Below are 13,464 nucleotides of genomic sequence, written 5' to 3'. Positions count from 1 at the left end.
TCTCTCTCTCTCTCTCTTTCTCTCTCTCTCTCTCACTAGCTCGCTCTGTCCCTCTCTGGTCAAATTAAAACAAATAAAGTTAAATAAAATAATTCTTTTAAAAAAAGATTTCTACAACTCTCCTCAAAGTTTTTATTTTTCTTAGGAACTTTTCATACTCTCCCTGCCTCCTTCTCAGAAGTTTCCTTTCTATAGAAAGGGAGGAATGAATAACTGTATAGAGTCTGTTTATTGCCTCGGTTATATTCGATTCATTTAGCTACGGGGAAAAAGGAGCCCAGAGAGGAAAAATACCACTGACTAGGACAGTTTCTCTTTGGCGCCCAATGGTACTCCTGGATCTTGGCCCCGAACAATGCATCATAATCCCTGTGGACCAAGGCCTTGGCAGAGCCATCTCTAAGACAGCTGATCTGAACAGACTCTGAGGGTCACAGGGACTCCGAGGCTGCTGGAGCCTGGCCGCCAGCAACTCTGCATGCTCTCTCTGCATCCGTGACTGCCCCTGTGGCTGGTCTCCTGTGTGCAGTCTCTTACGACCTCAGAGAGAGGTGGTTTGAGACCTGGGAGTGAGGGGAAATGTCCAGGCGCTAGCTCCCTTCCTCACTTGTCCCTACTCAGCGCTCTCCGAGCCCCGCCAGGGGCCAGGCTTCCAAAAAGGAGTGATTTTCCTGATTATTTCCAATTTACCTCTGAGGAAGCCTGCAAGAACCCTACTCTCAGAGAACCTGCCACAGCCATTTAAGAGTCAATGGCCTGGGACCAGCAGATGGTGTAATGGTTATGTTGCTGGACTCCCATGTAGTCAACCATGGCTCAAGTCCCAGACCTGGCGGCTTAAAACTCACGCAGGGCACATGAAGGAGAATGGAAGAGAAAGGATTGCAGTGTGGCCATCTACCACCCCAACCCACTCCCCTCCCTCTGTCACCCTGTGATTTCTCTTTCTCTCTCTTTCTCTCTGGCAAGCACATGCATCCTACAGCAAAAATCTCTCTCTGAAGTGAACGACCTGAGTCACTGCAAGTGTAGAAGATGATGCAGGCAGTCGGTGAGTGTGGAGACTCACCCATGGCAGACGCTTGCTCTAACATAACACCCACACGTTTTATTTCACGGACATTTCATGGGTTGTATGGGCTATTAAGACTTTTACATTATAATTTGCCTCTTTCTCTTGGAATGGTTTTCAGCGTGGGTAACAGGTAAAACCTTTAACTGGGGCCAACAGATGGCATAGCGGTTACATCGCTGGACTCCCACGTGGGCGACCGCAGAGTCCCACATCCTATGGTTTGAAACTCACGTGGGGTGTGTGTGTATTTGATAAAGATCCTGGGAGGAGAATGGAAGAGAAGTGACTGCGGCATCACCATCCCCCCAGGAGATAATTTCTCACTTTCCTACTGTCTCTGTCTCTTCCTCTGGTGAGTGCACACACCCTAATGCTAAAACCAAACCAAACCGAACCAAAAAAACAAAAAAACAAAACAAAAAAAAACCTCTTTAACTTTTCCTAGCCTTCCCTTTCACAATATTCCTGAAATTCCTCACCATCTAAATAGAGTGTGAAAAAAAGTCTTCAGTAGATCTGCTATCTAGGAAAAATATAGCAGAATAACATATTCATTCATTAAGTTTCCAAAGGTATTTCTCAAAATGGCTATCTATAAAACTTCTGTACCAAATGATAGCAAAGTCTGCTTCCTTACCCAAAAAAGAAAAAGAAAAAAAAGATTCTGTAACATCAGATTTCAAGTTATACACACTATTTTTAAAAATTCTATCCAGACTGGGCTGGCAAGTGGTTATGGCACTGACTCCCACATAGCTGACTGCAATTCAAGTCCTGGACATGGTGGATTGTTTTCTCACTTCCCCCCCCCTCTCTCTTTGTCTCTCTCTGGTCAAATTAAATGATAATAGTATATAAAATTAAATAACTCTATAAAAAATTCCATCCAGACATCAATGAAAAAGTGGAAAGGAAAGAAACACTTCTATTTTTAGTGTTTGCCTAATTATCTCCCTTAAAACCCATTTCCACCGAATTCTTGTCAAAGGTCACAATAAGTTACAGCTTACTCTAATACAAATCTGGACTGAAGGACTCTTAATTATAACATGAGAGAAAAATTCTTCTGAACCTTAGCAAGGGCAGAGAGGGGAGAGACAGAGTCTTCTTCACACTCCCCTTGTTTTGCAAAGCTGAGTTTCTCCAACCCTCCCAGTTGGCCTGAAAAGCCTTTAAGCAGCATCTTACACAATATCATGGTACTTTCAGTTAAGTGCTCTGCCTGGGCCAGCAGGTGTCATGGTGGTTAAGGTGTGCTAGACTCCCATATGGCTGACCGTGGTTTGAGTCCCATACCTGGCAGCTTGCTTTCTCATTTTTTCTCATTTTCCCTCTCTCTTCTTTCTCTGGTCAAATTAAAAAAAATAATGATGAGTAAAATTAAATAAAATAATTATTTTTTTGTAGAGGTTTTTTCTATAGGGTGTGTATGCTCACCAAAAAGACAGAGAGAGACATAAAGAGAGAAATCACCCCCTAGGGGGGATGGCCACGCCACAATCCCTTCTCCTCCATTCTCCTCTCGGGATCTTGGGCATGCACACACACACGCCTGGCATGAGTTTAAGCTACCGGGTCCGGGACTCGAACCACAGTCGACTACACTGGAGTTCAGAGACATAGCCATTACACCAACTGCTTGTCTCAATAAAATAATTGTTTTTAAAAAAATATTTAAAAAAAAAAAGAAGTGCTCCTCCTCATCACTGTCCAACTGTCTAACACCCTAGCATCTGGACCTGCACCCTAGAATTTAATCCCATTTAATGGGCTCTTTGCTACTTAGAAAAGTTTTGTTGACAAATTTAAGGATTTCCATGTATGCTTCCTCTTTTAGGTCATTTCCTGGAGGTTTAAGTAAAATTTGTCTCAGTCTTAATATTAGAGAGAATGCCACCATAGATGTCCCTATCCAGAGAATTCCGTAGTTAGCCTTTACCCTTTGCCTCCAACTTTGCAGTTGATCATAATATTTGACAGAACAGTCTCACAAATCTCTAGTGATGCCAGTTAGTTTGAATATCCTTGGCTTGGTGTAAACACCCATGAAAAGCTTTTTGAAAGCCTAAATATGCACTGATACCCCTTGGTCGACATAGCAATAGCCCTTGAAAAATCCAAGATCATTACCAAAGCACAGATTCTCCTAACAAAAATAAGATTGCCTTTTCTGAAAGACTGAGCTTACTTTGTTTTCCGTGTTCTCACCCTTTACCACAGATTCTACCAACTTGCCCTAATTAGTGAAGCACCCCAAGTCTGATTGGGACTTATCCAAATGGCTTCTTGGCACCATTCGATTCCCTAATAGCACTTTTCAGAACCTTTCAATCCGGATCAGATTTGTTGATTAATTACATTTGATCTGTTCATTAGAATTAGAAAATCTAGTAGATTACCATTTATTGACCTTATTACTTCAACTAGTTCACCTCAAGAGATTATCTGGAAATGGAACTTGACTTTAACATTTCCCCAAGTCTAAGTCTAAGAATTGACTCATTTCTCTTAAATGAAACTTTGACCCAGTTTGGCAAGCCAAAAACATTGTTGATGCTTAATGTAGTACCTCTTTTTTCCCAGATACTACCCATCAGTGCAAAAATACAAAAGGCTTGGTGTCTGCCCTCTTGAAAATTACAAGATGAATAGACAAAGATTTTTTTTGTTTTTCTACAGGCATTTTCACTGTCTTTACTCTCTAATCTAAATTTCTCCACCTCGCCCCCAAAGTTCTCTGAGGTCCTCTTATCTTGGAATGACTGGAGTCTAAAAGACAGGAGGAGGGATGATACTATATCAGGTAAATCCACCCAATCATGTTTCTCACTTTGGGACTTCAATGGCTATGCCACTAGAGGTGCCCTTGGACAAAATGGGAGAGATTCACATATAATCTAAGCATTGTGAGATATGCAGATAAGAGGGGACTTCAAAATGTTTATGTAAATGGAATTAAAGTATGAGTTTATCTTGGTGCAAAAAATTTGAAATCTATGCATAGTTTTCCATGATATATATTTCCATAAACTTTTGGAAGAACCCCCCCTCCATATACATTAGCATTTTTGGATCATCTCAAAACTACAGAAGACAGTAGCTTGGACTGAGAGCAGGATCTCAAACTGTGGGGGCAGGGAAGAAGACTAAGTACAGTCCTGGGGATCTAGTTCTGCTTCCTTTCAATTTGCAAGATAAAGACTTCTCAGGCAAATTTTGCTTCATTTATTTGGCTTGGCAAATAAGGTCACTAAATATTCCAACTAGTTTTTAAAAAACATCTCAGACTATATTATCATGCTTTGATATATATATATTTCATGTTGTTCTTTGAGGGTACATACACTCACCAGAGAGAGGAAAGAAGAGAGGGATGCATCTCATGGAGCACGGTCATGCTGCAATTCCTTCTCCACCATTTTTCCAAACAGTTGGGATTTAGGGTGGGCACACACATGTGCCTGGCATGTTTTCCAAGTCGCCATGCCCAGGACTTGAACCACAAGGTTGGCAAAGTGGGATGTAGCTCCCATAGATAAGAGGGCCAGCCCACTAAACTTACATTTGAATAGTCAATAAATCATTGGCAGGGCTCTATTCAATTTTTGTAGCTGAAATCTCACCAGAGGAACTTCCATACCTGACACACAAAAAAGTGAAGAAATTGAGATGCCACACAGTTCATCTCCACCACATTAGGAATAATCCTTGTTTGCTTTGGGCTTTGTAAAACTGATTAAAAAAAAAAATGCCTTAAGTCAAATGCAAGGCAACAGTTACGAATTCTTCAGCTGGACTGCCATACCAACAAACTACCATCTTCCCCTGCTTTTTAAAGTATGACTGTCGAGAAGTGGGGGAGCAGGCACCTTTCAGCCACTAAACTCAAGTATTGCTGTGCTTGCTTATTCATGACACCCAAAAAACTTATTTCCTTAGAGAAGAAAACAGAAAAGTGATTGCTTCATTGCCAGTAAGTGACGAGAGAGAGAGAGAAACCAGTCAATTGTTATGCATTCAGATCTCTACAAAACAGATGTCAATTCCTGGCCATTTCCAGATACAAGCCTACCACACCAGTGTCATTTAGGTTACCACAGGGCCAGAGAGAGAGAGATGAATTTTCTGAATAGGGCATTAGAGATGGCCTGGCCCTTTTCTTTTTCTTTTTATTCTTTTTTGTTTTGTTTTTACCATAGGGCATGTACATTGGCCAGAGTGAGACTGAGAGAGGAAAAGTGAGAAATCATCCTCCAGGAAGGGTGGCCGCACTACAGTCCTTTCTCCTCCATTCTCCTCTTGGGATTGTGGGCACGCATACATACATGCCTAGTGTGGTTTTTTGGTCTCCAGGTCTGGGATTTGAACCTCACAGTTGGCAATGTGGAAGTCCAGTGCCTTAACTACCATGCCACCTGCTGGCCCCAACCTGTCTATTTTTAACTCAGAACTCTCACCTAACCAAGAAAGATGGGGCTACTTGTTGCCATTTTTGCTTTAATCAGGGATAAAAAGATAGGCCCCACTCTAAATTGAGCCTCTGAGAAGAAATGAAAGTTGCTTCCATGGAGTTGACTTTGAAGTCACTACAAAATGGGTGTCATCTGTCATAGAACCCAAGAGGAGCAGTGGTCCTTCAGAAATCTGACCAATAGACTAGCCTGAGACTTATTGTTTACCTACCAAAAATATCAGGTAGCAGGCCAGCAGGTGACATAGTGGTTAAGCTGTTGGACTTCCCACATGGCAGACCACAGTTCAAGTCCCAGACCTGGCAGCTTGCTTTCTCACTTTCTCTCTCTCTGGTGAACTCATATGAAAATAATAATAAATTAAATAAGTAATTCTTAAAAAAAAAATAAAAGGAAGACAATATCTGACAGCTTTCTGTTACCTGGAACAGTAGGGAGAATGGGTGCTTGATCCATTATTTCAATATCTACTTTGCCCTCTATAAGCCTACTCAGTCACTCACTCATAAAGCAATTGGTTTGGTCAAACATCTCATCCACCCCCCAGAGTTTCACTTATTCATCTACGCCTGTGATGTAGTCTATGATGTAGCCTATCATTAAGGCCCATCAGCTGCTTCAGATGAGCACTAAACCACAGGGGTGTGGTGGGGAGAACTCAGGCCTACAGCCATTAAAGGGCAGAAGAGATGGATAAAAGAACGAAAATAAACAGGCTAAGGGAGGGAGAAAAAAAGGAAGATAGTGCATGACCCGAGACCTAGTCTACAACTGACGGGAGCAATGATCTGACACCAGAGCTTCAGGTTCTGTGGTAACTCCCATCATGCAGAGGACATGTTTTTCTCCCTAGTTTCCATTACATAGAGCCTGCAGATGGCACCCAGCATTACTACTGCAATTACTGACTAAAATTATCATGGCAAGTCTTTTATGTGATAGCAAAAATGATTAAAATGGCCCTTCTTAGAGGAGAAGGGCAATAAATACAGCCTCTTTTGGAAAATTCAAGGACCCAATTTCATACTAGGGCCTTCTGCCAGAAAAAAATAAGTCACTTTAATATACTTGCCCTCAGCTCTTCTCCTTGAAGATGTTTTACCCAATGTAGAAAATGAATATGGTCTGCAGTTCAGGATATGCTTTAAGAGTATGCTTAAAGACACTTCAAAGGAAAATTTAAAAAATAAATAAAGTAAACTTCTCCTTGCAGACACATGCATATTTACACAACTCCTAGTTTTTCCTGATCCCATAGTAACCAACAAGAGGCAATGTTTTTAAACTACCTTCAAGGTTGAGAACAAATGACAACTGAATTAAATGTCGGTCTTGTTTTAAAGATAACACTTGGCAGTGCTGTGCTTATCTGTTTGAATTAGCAAACATTATAGTGTGCTTAAAAAACTACCAGTAACTCCAAGTATGAAAGAACAGAGAATAGCTCACTTTGTTCTCTTTATTTTTCATAGGATCATAAACTGTGCAAGGTCATTTTTTTTTAGCCTACCTGATCTTCTGTTTTAACTCTAAGACAGTATACTTCCAAACTGTATGCAATATTACAGCAGCATATACATGATATCATATTCTGCAATCGGTTTCAGTGTAGGGGGAAAAAGAGCATTTCAAAAGCTCAGTATATTCAAACATTCCATATTACAAGCCCTGATTTTTGCAAATGAACACTCTAAATGAGAATGATTTCAGCCGAACTACTGGAAAACATGATTATGTTTTTGTCCATTAAATGAGAATGATTTCCACCAAACTACTGGAAAACATGATTATGTTTTTGTCCATGGGTGTTTCCATTTTTAATATATGACGATGAACACAGGCCAATGTACAGACCAACTAGCCTAACCCAAATTTACTCTACTACATTAAGTTCAATCATGTGGAATGCCTACATTAGAATTAAATGAGTGTGGGGGACCGGCAGGTGGCATGGTAGTTAAGGGCACTAGGCTCCCATAAGGTCAACTGTGGTTTGAGTCCCAGACCTAGTGGCTTGCTCTCTCAGTCCCCTACCCCCTCTTGCTCTGTCCCTCTCTGGTCAAATTAAAATTACTTACTTAATTAATTAAGTTAAATAATTCTTTTTAAAAAAGAAGGAGTTAAATGAGCTTAGAAAACAACCATAGTTTAGTCTCAAGTTTCATAAACACACGTTGGAAGAGATGTTCAGTGGTACCATGTATGAGCTTCCATTTGGCCCAATGGCTTGCCAAGTATGGGTAAGTGGGTGGACCTGGGGCTTGATTTCTCACTTTCCCTTTCTCTCTCTCTCTATCTCTCTCTGGTCAAATTAAAAATTAAGGATAATAGATAAAATTAAATAAATAAGTATTTTTTTAAAAAAAAAGAAAGAAAAGAAAAGGAAGAGGCAGGTTCTTCAAGAACCAAGAGCATTAGCTTACTCAGCAATACTTATTGGTTAAAACTCTGCTAATAGTTCGGGGGCCAGTATGTGGTGTGGTGGTTAAGGCACTGGACTCCTATATGGCTGATCTTGGCTCAAGTTCCAGACCTGGTGCAGCTTCCTTTCTCGCTTTCTCTCTCTCTCTTGTTTAGCACAAAACAAATTAATAAAGGTATAAGCAACAGGAAATTCAAGAAAGAATAGAAAAGCATGTCTATAATAAATTTGCTATTTAATTATATTAGTTCACCATGAAAGTCATATTTTTCTACGCAAAAATGCATCATAACTTTCCCCGATAATCTCATAGATGGCTGACTTACGATGCTACATTTACAATTTTTTTTCACTTTATAATGGTGTGACAGCAATAGGCATTTAGTAGAAACCATATTTCAAATTTCAAGTTTTGACCTTTTCCTGAGCTAGAGATATTTGGTTTGTTATGATCTTTTTTTGCTATGCAACAAGCCACATCTCCCACTCACCCACATGCTCGAAACCACTGTGTTGCCAGTGGTTTTTCAATATGATTTTGTCTATGTGTATGCTAATGAAAGTGTTTTGAGTATGTTTAAGGTAGGCTAGGCTAAGCTATGATGTTCAGTAAGTTAGATGTACTAAATGTGTTTTCAGTTTACAATATTTTCAATTTAGATTGGATTTATCAGGAGATAACCTCTTAAGTAGAGGAACATCTGTAAGCATAGTTATACCTGACACTGACACCAGCAGATGGCTTATCTCATTGGACTCCCACATAGTCGACTCTGGTTTGAGTCCTGGACCCTGTGGCTTTAAAAAAATGCCAGGCACATGTGCATGCTGCCCAAAATCCTGAGAGGAGAATGGAGGAGAAGGGATTGTAGAGTGGCTAACCTCTTGGGGAGTGAATTCTCGCTTTCTGTCTATTGGCCTCTCTTTGTCTCTCTGGTGAGTGCACGTACCCTATAGCAAAAATCTCTCTTTAAAAGAAAGAAAGAAAGGAAGGAAGGAAGGAAGGAAGGAAGAAATGAAGGAAGGAAGGAAGAAAGAAAAAGAAATACCTGACACTAGATGATCTGTAAAGAAATGGGGGTTTATTGACTCATAATTCTCACATCTGCAAAGTCTGAAGGTATAGGCCTGGCATCAGGTCGGGCTACCACACAGCTGATGGAACAAAGGCAGGCAAGTACAGTCTAACACAGCCAAGCACTTATGAAAACTCAACCCTTCTCATGAAACCCAGAACTCGATTGCTGCCCATTAGGCCTCACCACCTCCCAACATCAAAATCTGAATCATGAAATTTTGGAAGACAAACCAGTACTCAAAGCACAACAGTATCCATGTTAGAACACTGTAGAAAATGAGCTAGTAATATAATTGTTCTGGGGGCCAGCAGGTGGTATGACGGTTAAGGGTGCTAGACTCCCACATGGACGACCATGGTTCAAGTCCTGGATCTGGCGACTTGCTTTCTCACTTTCTCTGTCTCTCTCTTTCTCTATCTCTCCCTCTCTGGTCAAATTAAAATATAAATAACAAAGTTAAATAAAATAATTCTTTAAAAAATATAATTGTTCTGATGAGACTCTTTCTGTTCTAAAGTAGGGAAGCGCTATGTTATATGTGAACCATAAGGCTTTGGAGCTAAACAGGTTTGAGTTTGGACTCAGGATTGTTGCTCACCAGCTCTGAGACTTTAGGCCAGTCACTGAACTTCTCGGAGACTACTTGATCTTCTGTAAAATGGAGACGAGAACAGACCTACCTCAGAGAGTTGCTGGAAACATGAAATGTGTGTAGTGTCTCAATGAATAGTAGCTATTCTCATGACTACTGACATCAGAAGATGCAAGGGGATTCATTCTAGGCTTCAGGATTCAGCTCTGATGGATGAGTTGTTTTGTTTACTTGTTGTTGCTATTATTATTAGTAGTAACAGTCTTAGGAAGCATGTATTTCTAAAAATTACAGACCAAATGGCAATTTTGCTTTATTTAACCAAAGCACAGAACTGTGTCTTGTTAAAAATTCAGACAACAGCATGTAGTCATGCTCTGAAATGACAAGCTAGAGAATCTTGTCTTTAGTTTGAAGATGGCTCCGGCACAGGGTTTCAGATTAATAAGCAACAAAATATTGGGTCATCAGAAAAGTCATGACCCATTTTTACATAGAAAAATACACCATGGCTTTTCCAACCAGTTAGCTTAGGGATAAACAGTTCTTCGTACTTCATAGAGCCCTAAGGACGTTGCTGCAGTAGAGCACTGTTTATTAAATGATTTTCATGATGATGACCCTGGGTCTTCATGAACTGACTATGGTTGTTATCCTTTTGTTTAATAAGGCAGGGGTATAAGCATTTTAGAAATATTTTCACTGAAATGTTTAAGACATTTTTAAAAGAAAGTTTGACATGTAAAAGGGTGACTAGCTAAGAAAATCTCTTTACTCAAAATACTTCCTTTTTAGATGAAGCAAGATACCTAAGACATTATTCTAAAGCCACAAGCGTAAGGTCAATAGTTGGTACAGATTACAACTCAGAAGCTTTGCGAAAGTTCTAGATGTACTCAGAGAGAACCAGACCTATGGGGTGATTTATTAAGGAAAACTGGTCTGTTTCGTATACATTTAAACCTTTGAAGGGTTCCAAAAGAGAATATTCATTTTCTTTCCACCTGAGTGTGGCATCCTTGCTGTAATTCCTTACAAAAGGCATTGAATGACTGGTTAATATCACCAAAAACAATTCATGCCAGAAGATTTAGAAGAGTTAAGTAACCATGAAAATAGGTTTTATTTCATAGCATGGGTTTATTTCTTCAAATACGTATTAGGTTGTTGAGAAAGTCATGACATATTTTTCTACGCAAAAATGTGTCATGACTTTCCTGATGACCTAATAGCTTCCCACTTGGGAAAAGAGATTCTTCTAAATACATTCTCACTGTTCTTTGTTTTTCTCAAGATAACTTGGACTCAATGAAGGAAACATCCAAAATATCCAAAAAGAAAACAAAAGTAAGCTGCAAAAGTAAGCTGCATAAGTATGCATGCCTTAGAATAAGCCACTGCACACACCAAAGAAGCACCATTGCTGATTTTTGTCATGTGTATTAAGTACTCCAGGGAAATAAAATGGAATAAATGCTGGGTAACACTGAAGGCCAAACTAACAATGTTCTTTAGAAAATGAAACTGCTTAAACTGTATCACTCATTTTCCTCACCCAAATTAGGACTGTCCAAAAGCAAATGTCACTCTTTGTGGGAGGCTGAGCACCAGCAAATATCGCTGGTTTCTCAGAGAGCAAACAATTACACAATACCAAAAGCCATGATTGGCTTTCCTTCAAAACCTCACCTTCAAAACCATACTCTGATTGGCCACTAGAATCCCTCAGATTTGCATATCCGGCACCTCATGATTGGTCCACAAAGCAACCAATCATAACCCACCTTTTACAACCAATCACGGCCCACCAACATGTATATAACCACAATCCCTGGGCCATAGTCTCCAGACAACCCAGATGACCCTGAAGAGGTGTGACACTATGTTGTCTCCAGACGACCCTGAAGAGCCTGAAGAGTTGTAACACCGCATTGTCTCCAGATGACCCTGAAGACCCTGAAGAGTTGTGACACCGCATCATCTCTGGAGTCTCCAGAAGACCCTGAAGAGTTGTAACACTGTGTCATCTCTGTGCTGCCCACAATAAACGGACGACCCTGAAGAGTTGTAACACTGCGTCGTTCATCCTGTCTCTCACTCCTTCCCTCAGGAAACCTGTTCGACTGTCCCTTGGGTTGGGACAACTCTTCTCTCACAAAAGAGAATGTGTGATAAGGGCAAGATTCTGTTTTAAAAGGCCCCCAAACAAATGTACTACAATAATGAAACAGATATCTTCAAGAATACAGAAAAAGAGACAAGGCAGGGAATAAAAAACAGTGGGTCACTCTTTTTCATTCCAAAAATGCCAAGGTATGAAATGTCACATGCCATATACCCTACATGTGACACAAACTCAGTGCAAATGCTCTATATTTGAAAGAACGTGTTAAGAATTTTTACAACTTTAAATGGCCTTGATTGGGAGATTGAACTCTGATATCAACGCGTCACTGCTCCCTCCCAGTCTCGTTAGGCATTTTTTAAATGGACATGTGTATGGTCACAGATGGCACTTAGCACTGATATTTGAAGATCATTCCTTTAGAACAGTACCTTCTTAACATTTCCTACTTCTTAGCAGGATCAGACCCTAAAAGCACCAGAGTAATGCCTCTGCTAAAGAAGGAATGAAAAGCTTACAATATTGCCAGGATTTCTAGAAAGAACAAACATCCTCTGTAAGGGTTGTCCTGAAAACAGCCCTCTGATGGCTCACACAATCTTTATTTCATAAAAATCTACACAATGATGACTTTTCACTGAAAGCTTGTAAACCCCTTGCTTCCTCTCTGAGTGATGAATGAGTGTTCCTAGAAAGGGTTTTGGGGCCCCCTCAAGTTCTTGTCTGTTGCACAGCTATCTCTGACTAAAAAGAACAGATAAGTTAGGTTGGAGAGACAGGCTTCCCACTGAACAAGAGTCAATGGTGTTCCTTCTGGAAAAATAAATGTTGGTGATGGCTTCCAGTTGGGGCAGAGAGTTGGAAATGCCGCGTCAGAGGAGTCAAGGGCACCCGGCTCATTCACTGTCGCTACCTGGTTCAGTAACAGGAAATAGCCACACATGTACATCCACACCCAATGACATGAGGAGAGTTTACACATAGCTCTTATTTCTGTCACCCTTCCCTGGTCATGCTCAAACCTTCTAATATAAAATGGATACAGGGGTTTTCTCACTTCTTAATTCCAAGCATTACCCTTCATCCTCTGCAGGTAGAAAAGAAAGCTGTATGTAAGTCAATGATCACTTTGCTATCTAGGTTTCTAATATATAAGCACTGGAAGAAAATTAAGATCTTATGGGGCCAGCAGGTGGTGTGGTGGTTAAAGGGGCTGGATTCCCACATGGCCGACCGCGGTTCGAGTCCTGGACCTGGGGGGGTGATTTCTCGCTTTCTGTCTCTATGTCTCTCTCTGTCTCTCTGGTGAGCACACATGCCCTATAGGAAATTAGCAAAAAATAAATAAAGTAAAATTAAGAAAAAAAAAAAAAAAGAAGAGTGACTGGTCCAAAGTGCAGGGCTCCTACATGCTTTGCAAATATGTTTAAAACTTTAGTTTGTTTAAAAATAAAAATAATAAGGGACCAGCAGTTAGTGTAATGGTTATGTCGCTGGACTCCCACGTAGTTGACCGCGGTTCACATCCCGGACCCGGTGGCTTAAAATTCATGCTGGGCACGTGTGCGTGCGTGCCCAAGATCCTGAGAGGAGAATGGAGGAGAAGGGATTGTGGCGTGGCCATACCCCCTGGGGTGTGATTTCTTGCTTTCTATCTTTTTGTCTCTCTCTGTCTGTCTGGCGAGCGCATGCGCCCTAT

This window comes from Tupaia chinensis, unplaced genomic scaffold (genome assembly GCF_000334495.1).
Source record: "Tupaia chinensis unplaced genomic scaffold, TupChi_1.0 Scaffold000683_1, whole genome shotgun sequence".
NCBI classification, from domain to species: Eukaryota; Metazoa; Chordata; class Mammalia; order Scandentia; family Tupaiidae; genus Tupaia; species Tupaia belangeri.
This window is presented reverse-complemented; position numbering follows the sequence as displayed.